General features: G+C 47.0%; 1 long non-coding RNA gene across 1 annotated transcript in view, besides 1 other annotated feature; it reads right to left on the reverse strand.

Annotated features, from left to right (window-relative positions):
- The window catches only part of Gm34805, a 35,989-nt gene extending 15,977 nt beyond the window's left edge, over positions 1-20,012 (reverse strand). The window contains exon 1 of the long non-coding RNA XR_375182.4: positions 19,495-20,012. This is a non-coding gene — a long non-coding RNA (predicted gene, 34805). The remainder of the gene's footprint in view (positions 1-19,494) is intronic.
- Positions 14,559-15,223: an enhancer, noted in NCBI's record as "VISTA enhancer mm645". NCBI's record gives its function as "enhancer in: hindbrain (rhombencephalon)[4/7] | midbrain (mesencephalon)[6/7]" and the evidence as "EXISTENCE:transgenic organism evidence [ECO:0001131][PMID:17130149]".
- Positions 20,013-21,268: the final 1,256 nt, after the last annotated feature.

The following is a 21,268-nucleotide window of genomic DNA, read 5'->3' on the forward strand; positions in this document are numbered from 1 at the left end:
AGTGGGTTCTAGACCTCGGCCCTGCCTTGTCTGCTTTGTCTCTGCCTTCCGGGACCATCCTTAAGTTCATCGTAAACACACACAAACAGTTCAAAAGACTTCCTTAAAGTGGTTTTCTGCACTGGCTCGGCCACCATTCCTGTCCTGGAGCTCCAAGACCTCTTCCTCGAGTGATAGTCAACGTTAGCCACCTCGGCCACCCTCATTCTCCCTTGCCACAATTTCACCTCAGAGACATCTGACATTTTAACAAGATCTTTGCTAGATCTGCATCAACACAGATTCTGGACCAATCAGGCTTGAGGACATCGTAGCCAGATTCTTCAGCAGGCACCTTTCTTACTAGTACCCCTAAGTCTGTATCTACGTCATACTGTGTATATACGTCATACTATCCCACAAATATCCCTCTCACCACAGGACCTTTGCACAAGCAGATTCCAGAACCAGGGGTTCTTTGAACTTTCCTTTAGCTAACTCCTGGATGAGCTACTCCTAAGAAACCTTACCTCAGCCATAGAGCCTATGACGTATCCTCTCAAAAAGCAACCCTTGTTGGGCTGAATAACATAGCTCCATAACAGAGCTCTTGTTTAATATGAACAAGCCCCCGAGTTCAACACCCAGCACCAAAATGAAAAACTAAGAACCCCTGGCTGATTTCATCTTGTTAGTCTTTCTTCTGTGTATGGTGATATAGCTACGAATGAATGAATGAATGAATGAATGAATGAATGAATGAATGAATTTGCTCAACCGCAATTTCGCCTTGCCCAATCAATCTGTGAGCTTGGGTCAAAGAGGTGCCATGGGTCCTTGGGCATACCACATCAGAGACAGACAGACTTCTGTCTGGGGAAAGATTTGACCTCAAGGTTGAGTAACAAACAATTCATGTCCGGAAAGAGGCCTTTGGCTCCCTGGGTTAGCGTGGAGCATGCTGGGAATGCAGTGGTGAAGCGAGAGACACATGAAAGTCATGGACAGAAGCCGAAGTTGGGAAACTAAAGTGAGGGCAGGGGAGCTGCCTCCACCTTCAGCCAGGCTCCAAAGGCAGCCAGCCTCTGGTACAAATGCCATGTCCTGCGAGGTCACGAGGAGCGTAAACAGCTGGGAGAGCAGCAGTCTCCTTCCTATCTGATGAGCACACCCAGCTCTTCCCCACCTCAGGCCCTTGGACTTGGTGCCCTCTGTGCCTGCATCACCCTCGCTGGTTTATGCATGGCTGCCTCCTGTCAGTCAACTTTCATTTCAAAGGCTACCACCTCGGGGACACATCTCCTAGCCCGCCTCCTAATGTCCCCACCCACCAAGTCACTCTTTTTCTGTCTTACAGTTCTGCTCCACTTTCTTTAAGGAACTTGCCAATATAGCCAGTTATCTCAGGAAAGGCAGAGCCCCTGTATATGGTCCCACGGGCCTTGCATCTGCCTCGTGGTCAGCCCCATAAGAGGACAACAAGAAGCAGACAGACGGAAGTACAGGGGCTTTGTGCCAGCTGTCCCATTGCCCCAAAGCCAGTGACACATATTCATCCCCCTACATCTTATGCCCTCCACCAGATTTCCAGCAGACCAAAATCTCCTGGGCGACTGCATTCAGGGTGTTGAGTCCCCAGCAAAGGAAAAAACGAATTCCCTAATTTTGTGTCTAAAAAAGATGCAGACATCACCCCACAGTCACCTGCCCTGCCCCACACACATCAGCATGGCTGTAGTTGGTCTTCGGTGTACTCATCTGTAAAATGGGCTTAATAAAAGCCAACTGGAGTTAAGAAAAGGAGTAGCATTCAGAAGCCAGGGCAGAGTGTTCAGACAATGCTCTCCTTACCCGCAGCGCTTTCCCATGACAACACACATCCACATCCGGCATGCTGCACCTTCCTCTGCCCTCTGTCCCCAGGAGTTGCACTGGGAGGCACTGAGTCTCACCATGGCCACCAGTCTCACTCAGCCAGTGCCAAGCTCTTGGGTGTTGGCATGGATAACTTTGCTCAAGGATAACTTCACACAGTACGAGGGGGCCCAGCTTCAGCCCTACGGACCTCACTCCCTGAAGGGTAACCCTGACTTTCTGAGTGTCCTCCAGCGTGTTCAAGGAACTTGCCTACTGCCACATAGAGCAGCTCCATGGACCAACTAGGAGGGAAGTATCTACACCTTACAGCTGTGGGGGTCAGGGGGTCATGTGTATGTATATGTGTGCATGAGTTTGTGTGGTATATGTCTGTGTTTGTGTGGATGTATGTGCATGAGGCATGCAGGTATGGGAATGTGCATGTGGAAGTCAGAGGTCTACCTTGGGGATCGTCCACCATTACTATCCACCTAAGGCATTTGAAGTGCCTCACTGAATCTGAGAGCTTATCAGTTCAACCAGGCTAAACAAAATGCTCCAGGGTTGTCTGACTCCCCTTCTCTGCTGCCCAGTCCCAAACACTGGAGTTAAGGATGCTGACTGCCACTACATCTCTGTCTCCTTGGAAAGGGGATGTCCCCTCCTCTGCTGAGAGTCAGCTGCTGGCCCATGTAGGCTATTTCATTAAAAAGCAATTTCTAATCTAGATGGGGACAGGGGAAGCCTCTGGTCTCACTCAGCTGGTGGCAGCTCCACTTTGAAAAAAACCTAGGCTCTCATGGTACCTAAGGCAAGGTAGACCTGAATGGCAGTCTATGTCTGGAAGAGCCCTAGAACCCAGGCACGCCCTCTGCTCCAGCCAGGGGCTGGACCAACCAGTGTTGATGCCACATGCTGGGATATGGGCCAGTCAGATGTCGCATTGGAGCCAAGATTCGGTGAGGTGTGGCAGCAGAGAAAGCAGGAGGTGATACTCAGGCCAAATGGTGCCATTACTGCCAATTAGAGAAATGGCCCATTATCACCATCTTGTCATCAGCATCTCAGGTGTGCCCCCATGGACACCCACCAGGACGCTGCCATTAAATACCCATGTTTTTCCTCCCACCTACTCTCCTCACAGAGCCGGAGGGTGAGGACTACCTGCTCCTTTGCTCCAGTGGAATTTTCTGAGGCTATAAAACACAGAGCCTCAGTGGGTTTTGAGCACCCCATCCTGGAAATCGTTATCCGAGTGATTCCTAAGTCTAAAGAAAATCATCACTAAGGTGCCTTCTAAACTAAGACTAAAGAATCTTCCAGAAGAACACTAACGTCTTAATATTTTCTATGTATGTCCACAATTTCTCCCTTAGTAAAGTGTGTGTCATGTATCAGACAAATTAAAAGGCAGAGAGATATAAGGCTTGGGATTCTAAAGGTCATGTTGCTGTGACTCTAAATATGGTTGTCTTTGTTCTTCCAAATTTCATTCAAAAGACACAGGTAGTTATTGCTTGAGGTTTAAGAACCTGGGAGTCAAGCAGAGTCGGATCCAGCCTGCTCTTTCTAGTCTAAAGCACACCTTAAACAAGTCATGTACCCCTTATTAAGCCTCAGATACCAAATGAGGCCAAGAACCTGTCCCAGTGAGGAAGAATCCATGAGCCACGTTCCTAAGGACACAATAAGTAGGTGACTAGATTTGTACATTTTAATATAATGGGGAATTAGGGTCTTGTACCAGAAGGAATAAGAGTACAATAGAGTGTATGACCCAAGAGGTCTAAGAGTCTTGACTTCAGCCTGAGCAGGCACTGCAAGAGCCTTTGCCTCATCCCTGCCCTCCTATGACACAATCCACCTGCTGCAGTCTGCATCACTACTGTCTCCGCCCTGCCCAACGCCAACACCACCTCAGGATCCTCATCCTCTCTGGACTTGACGTGAATCCTTTAACCATTAAACACTTAGCATCATGTTTTCCGCCTTCAGAAGTTTCTAAACAGTAATTAGGCCATGGAACACCCTGCCGGGTGGTGAGAATAGATATCATTAGTGTAGGAGGGGGTGTGGGGTAAGTGGAGGTGCTCCGAGGTTTGGCACATGGCTGGGACTAGCTGGCATGAGGTAGAGCGGTCCCATTCTGAATTCCCAGCTACCTAGCTCTCAGGTAGAACAGGAGCCTTCCACTGGAGATACAAGAACAAGTGAGGTAATGAGACCATACTCGCTTTGGTATGCAGAAGATCTGCTACCTGTAATATGTGCATTTACTTGTGTGCCGTGGCATATACAGCACATGCATGTGTGTGCACTTGTGTTCATGTGCACATGTCCATGACAATTAATGCTCAACCATAGAGTATCTTCCTCTATTACACTCCACCTTATTTTGTAATAAGTATTAAAGTATTTGTATTTGTATGCATGCATGTATGTGCACCACATACATGCCTGGTTCCTGTGGAATCCATAGAAGACATTAGATCCCCTGAAACTATGAATATGGCTATGAATAGCTGTGAGCTACTCTGTGAATGCAGGGAACTGGACCTAGGGCCTCTGCAAGAACAGCAACTGCTCTTAACTGCTGGTCAGTCTCGCCAGCCCCCACCTTTGAGACACCTTATCCTTTGAGACAGGGTTTTGCAGGAATTCTGAGCCCACTGAGGACAGAGCCTATCTTGATGCTTCAAGGCTTAAACCTTTTATGGCAACTCCTAGGATCAACCTTGCCAGATGCCAATGAATGAAAGAGATTTGTGTTTCAGAGCCTTGGGTCTAAACCTAGAGTCCAGCTTGAGGGTGTGTTAAATATCAGGATCCAGCTGGAAATAGAACAAGTTTATAGCTATAAGACAACTCAAACCGTGCCTACAACTAGTGAGATGGACATGTGCACATGTGTGTCCATATGAGCACCACTATCCTCAACTAAAAAATAATGGTTCTGACCGTTCCAACATGCCATACTTCAATGGAGGCAAATGGGGGGTAGCGTGATGCTACTTAGCACACACGATGCACCAAGCATGAGTAACCATTCTCTATGGACCATCCTATAATCCCCAGAGTCATTTAGCGGAAGCATCTTTCCACTTCATAAATAAGAAAACAAGTTTCATATGGGAAGAAACCCATCAAAGCTAATAGGATTTACCCCTGAGCCCCAGTCTCCTCCTCAGAATACCATCCTGTTCATCTTCTCTGTTGGATGTTCCCACTGCCTCCACCTAGATTTCAAACCATGCAGGGAGGAGGTGCTGGTTGAGAAAGAGGGCAGTACCACCAGCTTGGTCCTGGGAGACGAGATCTGTGCAGGCAGAAAAGCTGGAAATGGGAAGTCCCACCCAGGTGCTGGTTCTGAGTCCATGGATCCACGTCTATGAAATTAATTACAGTATGTACACAGCTCAGGAACTGAGGCACAGGTGTCTGGAAATGTGGCCTTTCTGCCTTCTTTCACACCACTGAGACAAAGAGGAGGACACTGGCAAGCATGACCAGCAAGCATGGGAAGCCATTTCCCCTGCCTGATCCACTTAAAATGGCTCAGACATCCATCCCCTCCTTCCTCTATCCAGCACTGCACCAAATGCAGCTCTTACGGTCCAGGCTTTTGCAACCTTTTCCCATCTGGTTTTCTGGCTACCAGTCTCTCACTTTATCGAACTCACTCTCCCTACAAGCCATCAGAGCCATCTTCTTCAAAATCTGATCCTGAGTTTCATGTTCCAGTAAAAATCTGCAGTCTAGAGAGATGGCTCAGTGGTTGATAGCTCTTGATGCTCCCCCAAAGGACCTGAATTTGGTTCCCAGCACCCAAGTTGGGAAGCTCACAACAGCTTATGAATCCAGTTCCAGATGATCAACGCCCTCTACTGGACTTCATGGGTACCCACACACAGATGGCACATACACATGCATTTACACATGCACATCCATTAATAAAAAATAAATATAAATCTTATTGTTTTTTAATACTCTCTCAAACTTTCAATAGGCTCCATTATTCTGAGGAACATGTCCAGAGTGCTAGCCCCATTTTACTGCAGTAGAGATAAAAAAAAAAAAAAATCATTAGAATATGACATTTCAGGACTTGCTCCTCTGTTCATTTTTCTTTGTGGTGACAAAATACATGAGCAAAACAATGTAGTGAAAGAAAGATATATTTTGGCTCCTTGTTTCAGAACTTTCAGCCCATGACAGTGGAAAGGGTGTGATCAGTCACCTCTCTTCATGGCAAGCAGCAAGCAGAGTGGGAGAGAACTCTTGAAAGAGTGAGCTTTCTGCTCTTATTCCTTTTTAGTCCAGTGTGCCATCCTCTTTCGCCAGCCTCTGGGGATTCCCACATGCAGGACAGGTCTTTCTGCCTTAGCTGATCCTCTGGGATTGCCTTCACAAACACTCCCGGTGCTGTTCTTTCCTAATCTCCCAGGTATTTCTCAATGCTATCAAGACAGAGCCTCAATCTCTCCTCGCTTCTCTGGGAGGTAGCATCCAGGAAATGTTCCTCATAAGGATACTCATGGGAAGCAAAGATCAACTTGTATGGCTAACAAAGACTGAGATATTTAAGAGGTGTGGTGGGGAGAGCATGTCTCTCTCTCTCTCTCTCTCTCTCTCTCTCTCTCTCTCTCTCTCTCTCTCTCTCTCTGTGTGTGTGTGTGTGTGTGTGTGTGTGTGTGTGTGTGTGTGTGTGTGTGTTAAAACTGAAAATAGAAGGAACTTCAGGGAGCCTGTTCAAGACAGGATCTTGAATGTGGGAACTTATAGAGTAGCCATTTTCATGGTAAACTTCCTTCAGAAACTAAACTTATGCTAAAGTTACCAAAACACGGCTGAATCACATAGGACATCCAAATTGGTTCAGGTTACACACTCATTAGCATTTACACCGAGTTCATGAAGTTGGCGTAATTGGCCTTCCCTGTAGGATTGGTTCTTTATCTCGGTGTGAATGGGACAGCCAGTTATCCCTTGTGTTAAGTTTGCACAGTGGGATATTTGGACTGCCCGTGTTCCCCATCATCGGTCTGTGTGATCCTCGGAGATCAGAGATAGCTGCTCTTCACCACATCAGTCTGTGATCCTGAGAGATCAGAGATAGCTGCTCTTCACCAAGCCCCAGCATTTCAAAACAGAAGTAACCACTGGCTGCTGTTCAATAGATGACTGAACTTTGGCCTCACCCTGCTTACTTTAAGATTAAACTTTCCATTGAGCACATGTCAGTACTCACTCCTCAGGGCGACCGCTTTCAGTTTTGGCCCTCACCACTTCCAGCTGAAGATGGAAAACAGAAGTTTAAAGAGTAGAGGGAGAAGTGTCTGAACATTCAAAGCAACCAAGACGGGAAGTTGTCCGATTTGGTTCTAAAAATAAGTCTTTGCCCTTCTCCGCATTGTCCAGTGAAAATTTGCTTAACCTTCACCTTGCTGGGAAGAGAGATTGTGAGGGCTCCTTGGTTGGACTCACCCATTCAGGCTTCTCAAGGTTATGGTCCCTTTGCATCAGTTTTCTGAATTAGAGAGCTGGTCCATGACATGTAAGAAGCAGCTCAGAGAGCTGAAAAACATGAGTATACTCCTTCATCCCTCAGTTTTCAGAATAGACCCCAGACATCTCCCAAGCCCCCACTGATGCTATGTGAAAAGGGAAAGCTAAAACCCCGTCTCCAGGAGACCCAATATCATAGGCACTAGGAGCCTTTTAAGGAAGTACATGCCCGAGAAGACTGAATGAATGCCAACTTTGTACAACACTAAAAGAGACAATAAAGTCACCCCCAAAGGAAGGAGATAGAAATGGTCCTCTTTCACTTCCTTCTTGCATGCCTGTCTTTGCTTTAAGGTTGGCTGCCTCAGGGTCTCACCTCCTGCCTTAGGAGAAGAGAGGTGTGCCCTTGGGGAATAGAATATAGGAGGATCCTGGCAGCTGCTGCTTGGCCAATCTCTAGACAAGGCTTGAAGCAGAGTTCTTTGTGTTTGAGAACCACACAGCTACCAGGTCCTATGCCCAACTTCACCAGTTGGTTACCAGGCATTACCTCACCTCCAAGAGCCACAGCTTCTTGAAAAATATCTATTTCAGTGTCTTGCTCTGGGGACCTGATGAGTTCACACATGCATTTTGCTTGGTAATAGGGAGTTCTTCATAATTGTTGTGAGAGATGGCACCAGACTCTGCTGAACTTCCCCCTTTGAAGCTCTCTGTGCATCTGTACTTCCTGGTCTCCTTGTCTGTCTCTCCTCATGGCCTGTGAGTCGCATGAACAGGTCCCAGACCACATTCATCCCAGAAGCTAAGAATCATTGCAAACTCTCAGAAGATAACTCTCAACTTTCTCTGCACTCTAACGCCTCAGTTCCTGCTCTCTGAGATTTCTGCCCATGACCTTGTTAATCTTACCATCTTCAAATGATCCTTCTGCGTTGCCCAACCTTGTTGCTGGACCCATAGCCCACAGCTCCACTCCATGTCCCTGGGGTCTGGGAGAGGGAGAAGCCAGACTGAACTGTGTTCTGGCATCTTCAGGAAGTGAAGTGCTGGCCACCTTATCCCTTACTATTGTTTGTGGTGAGTTTGAAGACATCTGGAATTTGCATTTTCTTTTGATTTGGTTTTACCAAACGATTATGGGGTGAGCAGTGCATCAGCATCAATAGAGGTTGGCTTACTCCAAACTCACAACCTCATTAGGAGTGTGTGTGTGTGTGTGTGTGTGTGTGTGTGTGTGTGTGTGTGTGTGTGCCTGTGCATTTATATTTACACATATCATCAGAGGCAGGCAGGGAATGGAGGATTCAGAGCTCGGAGACCTCTGAGCCTTTACTATTTGGACCACACAGGAACTGAGTGATGGAGCAGAATGGACCTTCTGCGGAGCTTAGATATACTTGAAATTTGTGCTCTGACTTCCATACATGGGCTGTTGCAAGTCCCCCAATAAATGATGGTTATGATGACTATGATGATGATGACGATGATGATACTAACAAATAGTAAATGAATGTAATTAAGAAAAAACTCCTTGACTCAGCTTTCCACACACAGTCCACCTATCCTCCTGAGGCACATGAGAGCCATCTGCCAGGGACTTGCTGGAATGAAAACATGCTCCACTGTGGGTCTGATCATGTCTGAATCCCTAACTTTGACTTGGGCAAGGATTTGGAGACCCAAGAAGTTACTGCTTCAGTGAACACGGACTGTGAGGGCCGTGTGAGTCAGACAAACTTGTGCAGACAGTACCAACTGATACTCTCATGAATGGGTCAGTGTTTCTAATTCTTGCCTGAGATTTGGAACAGAGTGGGAACTCTTTTAACTAAAAATGCAACATGATCATTGGACTTTTCCAGGTACTGGGAACTCATAAGGGTGAGCAGGGAGTCACATGAGGGACAGGGAGAGAAAAGAGCGCTGGCCCTTCTCTACTGCCTCTCCAGTTGGCAAACTGGACCCTACTGGGATCTGATGAGTTTCCCACATCTCCTGTGAGTCTTTCCAAAGACAATCTGCCTCCTATTTATCTTCCAGAGCACATGAAGATCCAATCTCCATGCCATGGAGGACAGTTTAGTGCACAGTGACCCAATCTGAACCCAGCCCCTGAGCTTAGTGGGAGGTTATAAATTTGTCTACACTCTCTCTCTAGTATATAATGACAGAGTTTGGTGATTTATACAGAAAAGAGATTTAACTGGACTCACAATTCTGGAGGGGTAAGGTCTTCTCACTGGCACAGAAGCAGTGCCCAGCATCACCTGGCAGGAGACAGGAGGCACACCTATGTATATGCACAGGTCTATCTGGCCCCTGTCCCCTTTCTTACAAAGCCACCAAGATTCTGTCCTGAGGGATCCTGACTTGAGGAATCCTGCTGAATTACTGTCTTAATTTTAACCACACTCCAAGGCCCATCCCTAAATACCCTAGTTAGATTAAATACCATACTCTTGATGCCTCACAATTCAGCGAATGGAATTAAGTAGCAATGCACAAAACTTTGGGAAACCCTCACACCACGTGCAAACAAACCACTTGGAGTCACTTCCTTCACCTCTATTCAAACCAGGGTTTTTTTTTCCTAATTATCATCTTCTGAGCCAGGGACATGGCTCAATTGTTAAAGTGCTTGTTCTGAAAAAGAATTACCTGACTTGGATCCTCAGAACCCAAGTAAAAACGATTAACCCAGCACGTGCCTATCACCCCAGGAGAAGACAGAGACACGACCCATAGGACACACTGGCCAGCCAGTCTAGCTGAATTAGAGAGCTCTAGGTTCAGTGAGAGACCCTACCTCAAAAAATAAGGTAAAGGTGATCAAGAAAGATACCCAACATCACCCTCTGACCTCCACAAGCATCTGCACACATGCGCATGTGCACACATGCATGCGCGCATGTAATAACATGTACACATACAAAACAACAAAAAGCACCTTCTAAGCCTGCCATGGTGGAGCATCCTGATAATCCGAGTTCTCAGGGTGCTGAGGCAGAAGGATCACGATTTTCAGGCCAATCTAAGCTCACTTTACCACAGCAAGTCAACAACAGACTGAGGACCCAGGCCATGCCCAGAACCAAGACTTTGCTTACTCTGTTTAAATTGGAATCCGATTCTTCATTCAAAAAACTCATTCTACTATGCACACAGCTTGGTTCTAGATGCTGAGAAGAACTGAAGAAATAAACCAGGCCCCAGATGCAGCCATAGCAAAGGCAAGCAACAGCAGCTTCACATTTGTGGTGTTGCCCTTTCTGCTTCTTCACACCACCCCTCCAATATCGGTGGGCCAATGCTAGAAACGCACAGGTAGTGTAGTAACCTCCAGCATACGCACCAGTTTACAGAAACGCACAGCAGCATGAAGCCCTGCCCACGGGTGGAGACAGGGGCCTGGGATAAGCCACTTCCTGCTTGCCCGGGCAGAACAGGTTGAAGTTCTCTGGCACCTGTGGCAGGGCTGGGCTTGGACAGAGAGCAGAGACAGAACCTGGAAATTACAGGTCACAAATCTCCCCTCCCTCCCCTCCACCTGGTGCCCCCTCCCTGGCCCTGTCCTCAGCCAAGCACAGGAGCAATCGCTCAAGTTTACGAGGGGCTGTGTGCAGGTTGCAGACCTACCACCATCAGTAATGGGTTGTTGTTTTTATTTTCCATTTATGAGGAGTCTGAGTTACTACCTACGGTCACCACAGCCATCAAACTGCTCCTGGGGCTGAGATTTACATACAAGCCATGTGACCTGCAACAAGCTTCGAGAGGAGAGGAATAAAAGGACATTTACAGTCTAATTAGAGCCGATGATTGATACCCCAGGACTGCAAAGATCAGCCTCATCTGCCCTTAAAAGCCTGGGAAACCTTCACCCGCAATGCATTGTTACAGGCTGTGGCACACAGGATGTGAAGCCAGGGCTCAGAACAGGTGAGCACACATTCCCTCCCTGGTGTGAGGCTGAGGAGGTCTAAGAAGCAGGTGAGGAGGAAGCCTGGGAGGGACAGCCCTCTACTCCTCTCACCATTGCATCAAATTAATGTAATAATTACCTCTATTAGCTGAACAAAGGTCCCTGACAAGCAGTTAATAAGCTCTGGTGGCCTCCATAGCTTTCATCCTAAGATCTCAAAATGTACTATAAATAATTAAATGTTATCATTTGGTGATTTGTGTAACCAAAGAACCTTATAACCTCTACTTTCTGAGTTTTTTCCCCTTCCACTTTACAATGAATACGTTAACCGTTCTGTGCCCAAGTAGAGAGTCTTCAGTGCAGAGAGCCCAGGTGGCGTGGATAAGATCACAAGGTGCCTCACAAAGGTCTTAGTCTTCACCCCCACTATCTCTCTATGGGATGAATGGCTGCCTCACCCCTGACCTTACCCAGTCTCAGGCATAGTTATATACTGTAATGTTTCCTGCTGGAAAGATCCCTGGCAGATGCACAGATCCCTCACTAGCCCTGACCCTGGCCCCTGCTACCCTGTGCATTCCCCACCTCAAACATGGTCAGAAAGTATACTCCTTTCTCATGTGGTTTAGTGGACCTATAGGTTTGGATTCTTACAAGCAACGTACAGGTTTCCGTCAAGTATCAGAAATCTGTGCCTTTTGCATCTACCATTTAGCTGCTGCCTCCCCCAAAAGCTATCATTTTCCTGTGACTAACATGTACTGGTAGCTTAATTTACAATGTGGCAGGACGCTATATCCAAAGAGCCATTTCGTCATCTGCTGCCAACAGGGCTCCAATGCTTGTATTAAGATCTGCATAGGCTAGGGCCTGTAGGAACCAAGAGCACTCTGTGTTACCCATGGGCAGGGCAGGTGTTCTGTCTTGAAGAGAGGCCTTAAGCTGAATCCTGCCCAGATACGGGCACTGCGAAGTGAAGCATTTGCTGAACTGACCCTCTCTCCCATCAGCCTGAGCTTCCCGTCTTTGAATCTTCCCTGTGTGACGTGGTAGGTAGTTATTCCCATTTCACAGGCATGGACCCTAAGATGAGAGAGTTATACAAAACTACACAAACCGCAGATGCCTGGATGAGAAGAGAACTTGGTTCCACGTTCCTCTTACAACCCCCCAGCTCATCCACTATCCAAATGAAGAAGCGATTTGACTCCTGACTGGCTTGAACTCCCGAGACCCTCTGAACCAGCAAACTAAGGGAATCAACACTGCATCCAAAGCAAAACGGGAAACTGGCAGCTATCCAGATATTCTGGCAATTCAATTCAGAATATTGGGGGGGGGGTGTTTGAGGAGTTTTACTATCATCATTATTATAATTGCCACCACAAATAAAATTAACTAGATTGTGCTAGATGTCCTCATTGCCTGTGCGACATTTAGCTGTGTCTGCACGTCAGTGAAATTATAGCAGGCCCCAGCCCATCACCTTGTCTCTATGGGTGAGGCAACTGCATCTTGTCTGTGATCGCTGCCTCATTTTCATTCATCAGATATTCACTGGGTACCAATGGTATGTCACACCCAGTGCTGGAGGTCAGGATGACATGGGTGACTGAGACAGTCCCCACCCTTGGGATCCACCCAGCCTAGGGAAGCCATTGAGTACAGATCCCAGAAGGAGGGTGTCAGGGCAGATAGGACAAGACTAAGAAATTGGAGAAGCCCAGAAGAGACCTGTCACGACCACAATATGCAGTCAGCTAGCTACTGACTCAGAGGCCACTACCAGGATCAATGGGATTTTACAGAGCTATGAAGATCTCTTTGCTTCTTCTGGGGGGGGGGGGGGACTACCTCTCAACTCCTCCTAGGATAGCTAACTCGCTTCGATCACATCGTTGTAACAAAGTACCCTAGACTGGGGGACTCAAGCAAACCCGTTTGCGTCTCATGCTCTGGAGGCTGAGAAAGCCAACAGCAGCCAAGAAATCAAAGCAGCAGGAGGACCTACTATCTAATGCACTAAACACATCTTGCTTACCTGAAGCCATCTTCTGGCTTCACTCTCATGTGACCAAGGACAGTGACAAACAATGTTCTCCTGTGTCTTCTTAGAAGGACATTGATCCCATGCGGAAGGCTCTACCGGTGTGGGATAGGTGTTCATCGTGATGCTGACCTTAAAGTACCTCTCGTGTTAATCTCTCGCTTCTGCTCTCTGCCATAGTATATGATATTGGGTTCTTGTACTTAGCCCTGGTGTTTTTCATGGGTTCGAAAGGATTCTCTCCTCACCGAGAGCACACTCCCTTGGCTATCCCTTCAAACAAGAAGTTTTTCCTCACTCAAGGGAGAGTCTAGTAAGGCCTACTTGGGGTCATTTTTTGTTTGTTTTTGTTTGTTTGTGTTAAGACAGAAACTCTCCCTGTCCAAGACCAGAACTCAACACAGTAGCCAACCTGCTTTATATGAGCTCTTAAGACCCAGGCATGGACTATTAGGAGGTTAAATGATGAACAGACAGTCACAGGGCAACAAACACTGTCCTCTCCCATAGACGTTCATCCTAAGCATTTGAAAGACAACCTATGGGATGGGCGAAGACAGGCATTGAGAGTTGTTTTATAATCTATAGAAACCTAACCCAAAGAGTTTGGTAACAGTATTTGATGCTCATATCAAAGAATCTAGTATGTGGTACCACTGCTTGTCTGTTAGTTCCGCAAAGCTGCATACAAATTAGGATCTTTGCATCCACTCCAGAGAGCCATCATCTATACAATGGAGTCTTACTCTGTCTATCTGAAGTAACAGGAGTTTGACTAGGGCACTACGCTGAGTGAAACAAGAAAGTCACAGAAGGGATGTATGTATTTGGTTCCATTTAAATGATATATTTAAGAGAGTCACCCTTAAAGATGCAGAGAATAGAATTCTGGTTGCCAGAGGCTGGGCACAGGGAAGGGAAAAGGAGGGTTAAAGGCTTCAGTTATGCGAACCGACTCTAGTGAATTGGGACACAGCACTGCCTCTGTGGCTAACAATACAGTATTCTGCACCAAAACATTTTAGAGGGGAAAAAACTTCTCATTTTAATTGTTCTTATCACACAAAGAAATGGAGAGGGAGGCGAGAGAACACAAGGAACTTTTGGAAATGGGTGCATACATTACCTTGATTAGGTGATGGGATCATGGGCGCTTAGTCCTCTGCAAACTCATCAAATTCTATACATTAAAACTTGGTATTTTTAATATCAATTATAATTCCATAAACGGCTTTAATTTTAAGTCAAGGTGAAAGAAACCACATCAGTTCCTAGAAAGCCTTGGACATAGGAATCCTGCCCCATCCTTATGCCAGACTCCATAAAAATCTCCCTTTTATGCGGCTGGCTGTGTGGACAGAGGAGCATTCCTGACTGAGTTGGCAACTCTATAGAGCAGATCGCAGGCACTTGGACTTATTGGCTCTGACATATGGGTCATGCTCCCGGGCTGGGGGTTTTTGTTTTGTTTTGTTCCTAATATATATAGTTTTATAAGATTTCTTTTATGTTAGGCTGACTCTTTGATCTCCCCAGGAAACTCTCCCCCCGCCCCCGGGTTTTCTTTTAATCTACAAAAATCACTGACCACAGCTGCAGACTGGGAAGGATTCCGTAAAAAAAAAAAAAAAAAAAAAAAAAAAAAAAAAGACAAGCAGAGCTGCAGAGTGAGAAAGTAGAGCACAGGCCAGGAGAGAGATAACAGCAGAGACTGCAGCATGCACTCTGAAACCCTGAAGGATGCGGCTAGCAATCTGGAGCATCCCAGACTCTGTGATTCAGAACGCAGGATTTCGGGCTCTCTGCGTTAAGCTTGGCTCACTTGGCTGCCGCTTTAATCCTTGCAGAGGGAAAACATGATCTGTTTTAAAACGGGAAGAAACTGAGGCTCAGGGATATCTTAGGCTGGGTCCCTCCAAACAGGCACAAAGACTGGCGCCCCTTCCATTCTTTTGGTCCTTTTGAATTTAAAGAGGAATTGCAGCCACACACAAGGTGCTTCAGTATATGTTTATCCAGGCTCCCCAATGGCAACATTTTGCCCAACTTGTATTGACTTTATCATTCCCCTGCTCTCTTCGCTGAGAACTCTGATGATAATAAAGGAGAAATAACTTAGAGACACCAAACATCTTTACCACTAAACGTTTCAATGTGCATGACCTAGGAACAGGGGAGCTCTTTAACACAGTCATGGTATAATGGTCAAAACTAGTGCATTTAACGCTGGAACAACGACACTCCACCTACAAAGCACATACTCATTTTGTCAATTGCGTTAATTAAAGTCTTTTATAAGCTCTGTGTTCTTCCTGGTTCAACCATCCCAGGCCATGCATTGTATTTGATACCCCTGGCTCTTTAAACTCCCTTTGGGCTAATGCTTATTTTTAGCCTTCCTTGACTTTGAAATGCTTTAAGAGTACTGGCCAGGAATTGTGCATCAGGTTTCTCAACTTTAGTTTGTTGGACAGATATACAGACAGACAGACACACAGAGGTGGGGAGGGAAGGAGGGAGGGAGGGAGAGAGATAGAGAGGGAGGGAAGGAGAGAGGGGGAATGAGAGAGGGAGACAGAGAGAGAGAGAGAGAGAGAGAGAGAGAGAGAGAGAGAGAGAGAGAGAGAGAGAGAATGCAGCAACAACAGCACCTCCACTTGAAAGCATTCCAGGAAGAAGGTTTGTGAGGAGTGGTGACTTCAAGGGCACCCAGCCGGGGGAACACCCAGGAGGAGAGGATCTGGATGTGTCCCCCAGTGTCAGTCACATCTCTGAGTTACCCCAGTTGGAGAGCAGTGGAGCAGAGGGCTATAAATCCCATCCCCTGTCCTCATTTTCAGCTTGGAGTCCCATACACAGGTGCTGCAGCCATGGAGGCTCCCCCAATCAAACATAGCGAGGGATTTGGGGAATAAAGTCAGGGCCCTGACTCTGTTAACCACAAAGGGTTTGCCACACCCAGCATCGCACAGCCTCCAATGGTGAGCTCCAGAATTCCACCAAGCTCCCATAACATTGCCCATAGCCCATCACTTCCCGGGAGAGCTAAAGTCAGTTGACTCTGTAACTCAGTGTTTTTTGACTGACTGTCCAAAAGAAGACCTTCTGGATGGCCTCAGGATTGACTTCAGATCCAGTCTGCCTAGGCATTCAGTGCGACTGGGGCCCCACAGAGGAGAAGAGCCCCATGAGCTCTTAGAGATAAGTTAGAAGTAACAAATCAAGACTAGGGATGGCTGGGTTCAGATTTCCTGGAAAGTCTGGGCCAGAGGCCAAGACAGAATCCAAGGGGCAAAGTTGAACAGCCAAGTCAGGGGCCAATGAGCCCTGGTGAGTTGCCCAGGGACCAGAGTCCCTGAGTCAGACTAGGACAGAGCAGGAACTCCAGGGTAGGAGGCTCAGATCTCTGGAGGCTCCAATAAACTCACTGATCAGCTTCATTGCTGTTCCTAGACACCTACTATGTGTCAGATGCTATTTATGGCCAAAGATAGAACAGTAGATGCATTAAGAAAAATAAATCTTAGCCCTGTATGTTTATTTTCAGTAAGAGGAGAGAGGAAAGAAGCAGATGTAATGAATAAGAAGATTACAAACAGGGTAGAGTGGTATGTACTGGTGTTCAGGAGTTTGAGCGGAGGGATCACAAATTTAAGGTAAGCCTAAAACTACATAGCAAGACCCTATGTCAACCGAAGGGGTGTATTAGAATGGATGGGGAGGGGCCTTGTCAGTGTCCTGCAGAAATAAATGGAGCAAGGAGAAGGTGCGGTTGCAAAGGTATGAGGCAGGGGGATGAGCAAATCTGCTTTGAGAAGGTAACAAAATCTCAAGTGTTCCTAAGGGCAATTCGTCCCACTGGAAGGCAAGTCCCTTTCTTTCCTGTTAGGATTCAGAGATTCCAGCTTCCTAGGTATTAATCGGGGTTGATTCCATTTGAAGCCAGATTTCTAAGCAGCATAAAGGTCTCTGGTAAAGGTGAAGAATTGTAAAAAAAAAAAAAAAAAAAAAAAAAAAACTTAAGATCTTCTCTGGGTGCAAAGACCAGAAAGCAGGGAGACATGACATTTAAAGTTCCACCTGGACATGTGCCAACAGCAGGGACTATGACCCCAGACTCTAATCATCCAGGCAAAATGTGGGTCATGGGGGACAGAAGTAGAACCTGAGATTTAAAGATTCGCAAGTGGGCTGAGAGGAAGAATGTCAAAGGCCTCCTGCGGCCCCACTGGGGGCTAAGTCTACTATCAACACTAGCAACTCCAGGCCCCATTCCGAGTCAGCTGCTGTCCTAGACAGGGTGGATGCCAGCAGGAGGCTGGGTCTGTAGTTATAGCTGTTAGCCTGAATTTCCCAGACTACCTTCCGTGTCCCACATCATCACGTCACCCAGCACTCTCAGCCTGAGACTTTGCACCATGGTTAAGTCGAGATTCTAACCTCGTCCCTAGCCTGAATCTATTCCTCCTAACCAACTCCACTGAACTCCGCAGGCTCATACAGGAACCTTGTCTGCAATGTTCATGGTGGCTTCTTCTTCTCCTGTCCCTTCTTACAGTTCCAGCTCCTTAGATGACTTCTAAATGAGTACCTACTAAGTGCCACACATCATAAGCCTAGAGACCACTCTGCAAAGGATCTATGTCTTCCATTAACAGCTGTCATTTCACCTAGAGCCCCAGGGCAGTAAATAAGTATAATGAAGAAACACGCACCCAGGATTAGAACCCAGACCCAGCAGCCCCTGCTTTCCCATAATGCCCTGCAGCCTCCAGCCATGTTTCTCAACTGCAAAATGGGTTCAATAATACATGCCTCAGAGGGCAGTTGTGAGAGTTCAACATAAAGCCATCCACACAGGACCTGGCACATTCGGGAAGTGTTATGCTCATACCGGAAGCAGCATCAACCTTTACCCACCCACCCCCATAGAAATCTTATATTGGAAAGTCCATAGGAATTCTTGAAAACAATTCAACCCTCTCTCCCAATAGAAAGCCACTCCAGTTCCCAAGCCCTTATAACTCCAAACAGGTCCCCTTCAGTGAGAATCATGGGCACACACAAGCAGGCAGCATTTGTTCACCTATTACAAGCCACCCTCTATGGCCCTGCTATTAAACTCCCTGTGGGTGAGCCAGGTTAACGTGGGGCCTTCTGTGATAAGTCATTAATCTCCACGTGTAATGCAAGAGCCGAACAACTTACTTCAACCTTAATCTCCCGTGAGTTACGGCCTCTTCTGTGATTCATAAAACAAATCAATCACACCTCCCGGGCTCTCATCTATTTATTACTGCTTTTTAAATGCTCGGAGAGGGAGAACACGCTGTATGTTTTCATCCTTCCCCCGGCTGCAGGGAAGTGAACTCTGTGCCCCAGTTCTGGTCACAAAGCAAGATTCAATGGATTCTGGGGCTTGCAGGGAGCTGGAGTGGTTTGTGCCCATGGCATCAGGAAGGTCCCTTGCTATTGCTCAGTGTGGGGACTGATGACATCATAAACTGAGGTCACAAAGGATCATCCTCTAGAGCTCTGGATGCTATCATCTAAAACAGCCCTTTGCTGTCTACTCCATCAGAAGACCCTCACCCCACCCCAGTGCCTTCAGTCACTATGGCTATTTCCTATCTGTTTGCTCTTCAGCCTCTTACCGTGCTAGCTCTGTGTATCTATCTGTTAAGGGTATCTCAGTATATTCTACAAAAGCCTTCTGTTTCCACTTGAGGTTGTGGCTCTTCCAACTGGACTCAGGGTGTGCATATGTATATAGGGATACACATGTAAGGGTGTACATGAATGTGGAATCCAGAAGTCAACACCCAGTGTTTTCCTCAATTGAACCTACCTTTTGTGGGGCGACAGGGCCTCTCATTGAACACAGCACTTTCCAAGTTGGCTATACTGCCTGGCTAGCAAGTGCTGGGGATGCCCCTGTCTCCACCTTTTCAGCTTTGGGATTAGACACACAGGCTGCCTGCCAGTGCCAGCTTTTTTGTGTGGCTGCTGCAGCTCTAGCTCAGGTCCGTCCTTATGCTAATTCAGCAGGCACTTTGCCAACGGATCCATCCCCCAACCCCAGACTGTCTTAATCATTACTGTCACCCCAGCATCCAGCTCAGTGCCTGTCAGGCCACTGGTGCTCAGAAAGTATGTGTCAATGAGAGCCATGCCTTACCTTGCTTTCGGAAAGCAGGAAGCCCATTTTAGAAAAGAGGAGATGGAAGCTTAAAGCAGTAAGTCATAGGTTCTGGGTCCAAAACCCAAGTCCTGAACCACCGTCTGCCAGATTCTGTTGGTAGGAGAATAGAGGCACAGAGCTGCTGATGAGGTATGTCTGGGAATGGTGGTGGTGGTATGGACACAATGAGGAGTCTGTGAGAGATAGGGTAAACACTGGGAGGCAAGCTGGAAGGTCAGCTGACAGAAACCGTGACCACCCTAGCATCCCCAGCAGACAGGAAGCCAGATGCTCCCCACCCCGTGGCGTTGAGAAGCTGCTGCCTAGAGCTCTGGGTAGCTGCAATGCTGGCCTGAGGTGTGAAGGCTTTTCCACCTCTTCTTCCTCACACAGGCCTCTTCTGCTCTCCCATTGGCCCAGGCAGTAGGTGGAGCAGACCATAGAAACTGGGAAGGGGCAGGGTTCAGGGTAAAAGTTGAAAGAGGACATGAACCCATAGAACAGAAGAGGAGCAGAGACAGGCTGGGAACAGAGACACCAGAGCAAACCACCACTGATTCCAAAAGCTCAGAATCCAAGGTCAAAGGTCTTCCACTCCAACTCACAGATTTCACAGTTGTGCAATGAGATACTGGGGGTTGCTCCAGAAGGCCGCAGGCCAGAGACAAGACCCCCTTTAGGACTCAGCCCCAGCCTCATGCTAATGATCTTGTGATGACTACACAGAAACCCTCAGTCTGGACAGAGGCAACCTCCGCTCTGAGGTTCCTCTGTTTAGGGTACAATAGAAGAAGCAAGACAGAGAGGGGAAGAAAAAGGCTTGACCCAAACCTAAGGGATGGGAAGGGTCAAAAATGGAGTTCCAGACCTTGAACTTCTGGGCTAAGAAAGTGTCCCCTAGGTCTCGGCCAGTGGCACAGTGGAACCCTGAGAATTGGACTGATCCAAGGGACATTGCACCATTGTTCAGAGGCACCATGGGAACACCACTCCCCGCCACCGGTGCCACCAATAGACCAATACAGGAGCTGGGTTATGAGGGTTAAGAGGAAGTAGCTTAAAGAAAAAAAAAAGGATATTGAAGCTGTCACTCATTCTGTGTGCCTGTGTATATGAGTGCACATGCCTGAGTGTACCTGTATGCTTGTGCAATAAGAGAAGCAAGTAGAAAGTAGGGGTGAAAAGAAACAGCAATCATATTAGTGCACGTGTGGAATCCAACATGGTCAGTACAAACTGAAGCCCATTTGTATCATCAGTCAGCCCATTGATGTTCAAGGGTCAGCTGTTGTTTGGGGCACTCAGGAAACATGAGGAAAAGGCTCAGGCAAGAGGCCCTGATTTCAGTGAAAAACTTACTACTGGTGGCGAATGCCATGAAATGCCAAATAAGGGAACCGGAATGTGCCTCTCACTCTTTCCTCACTGTGACAGAATCCCTAACAGAAGGGACTTGAAGAAGACTTCAGCTTCTACAGTTCATCATGGTGGGGAAGGCATGGCTGGAGAATGCAGGTCTGAGCCTCTCTGAAGAGTTGATTCCTAAGAGGACAGCAGGCTGAAAAGGTTAGGATACAAAACCAAGGAGTGGAAATCTTTCTAATAGATAATGGAGACCAAGAGAGCTTAAGAGAGCCTGTGGTGGAGCCAAGACAAATTAGAAAGAGTCTCAAAGAAATAAAAGTAGTAATTATTACTTTAAAGCACACGCTCGAAGTCGCTTAACGAAATGTTGCTTTAATTATATCTACCTTAATGAACAGATAAAAAC

Source organism: Mus musculus, chromosome 2 (assembly GCF_000001635.26).
Source record: "Mus musculus strain C57BL/6J chromosome 2, GRCm38.p6 C57BL/6J".
Classification (NCBI taxonomy): domain Eukaryota; kingdom Metazoa; phylum Chordata; class Mammalia; order Rodentia; family Muridae; genus Mus; species Mus musculus.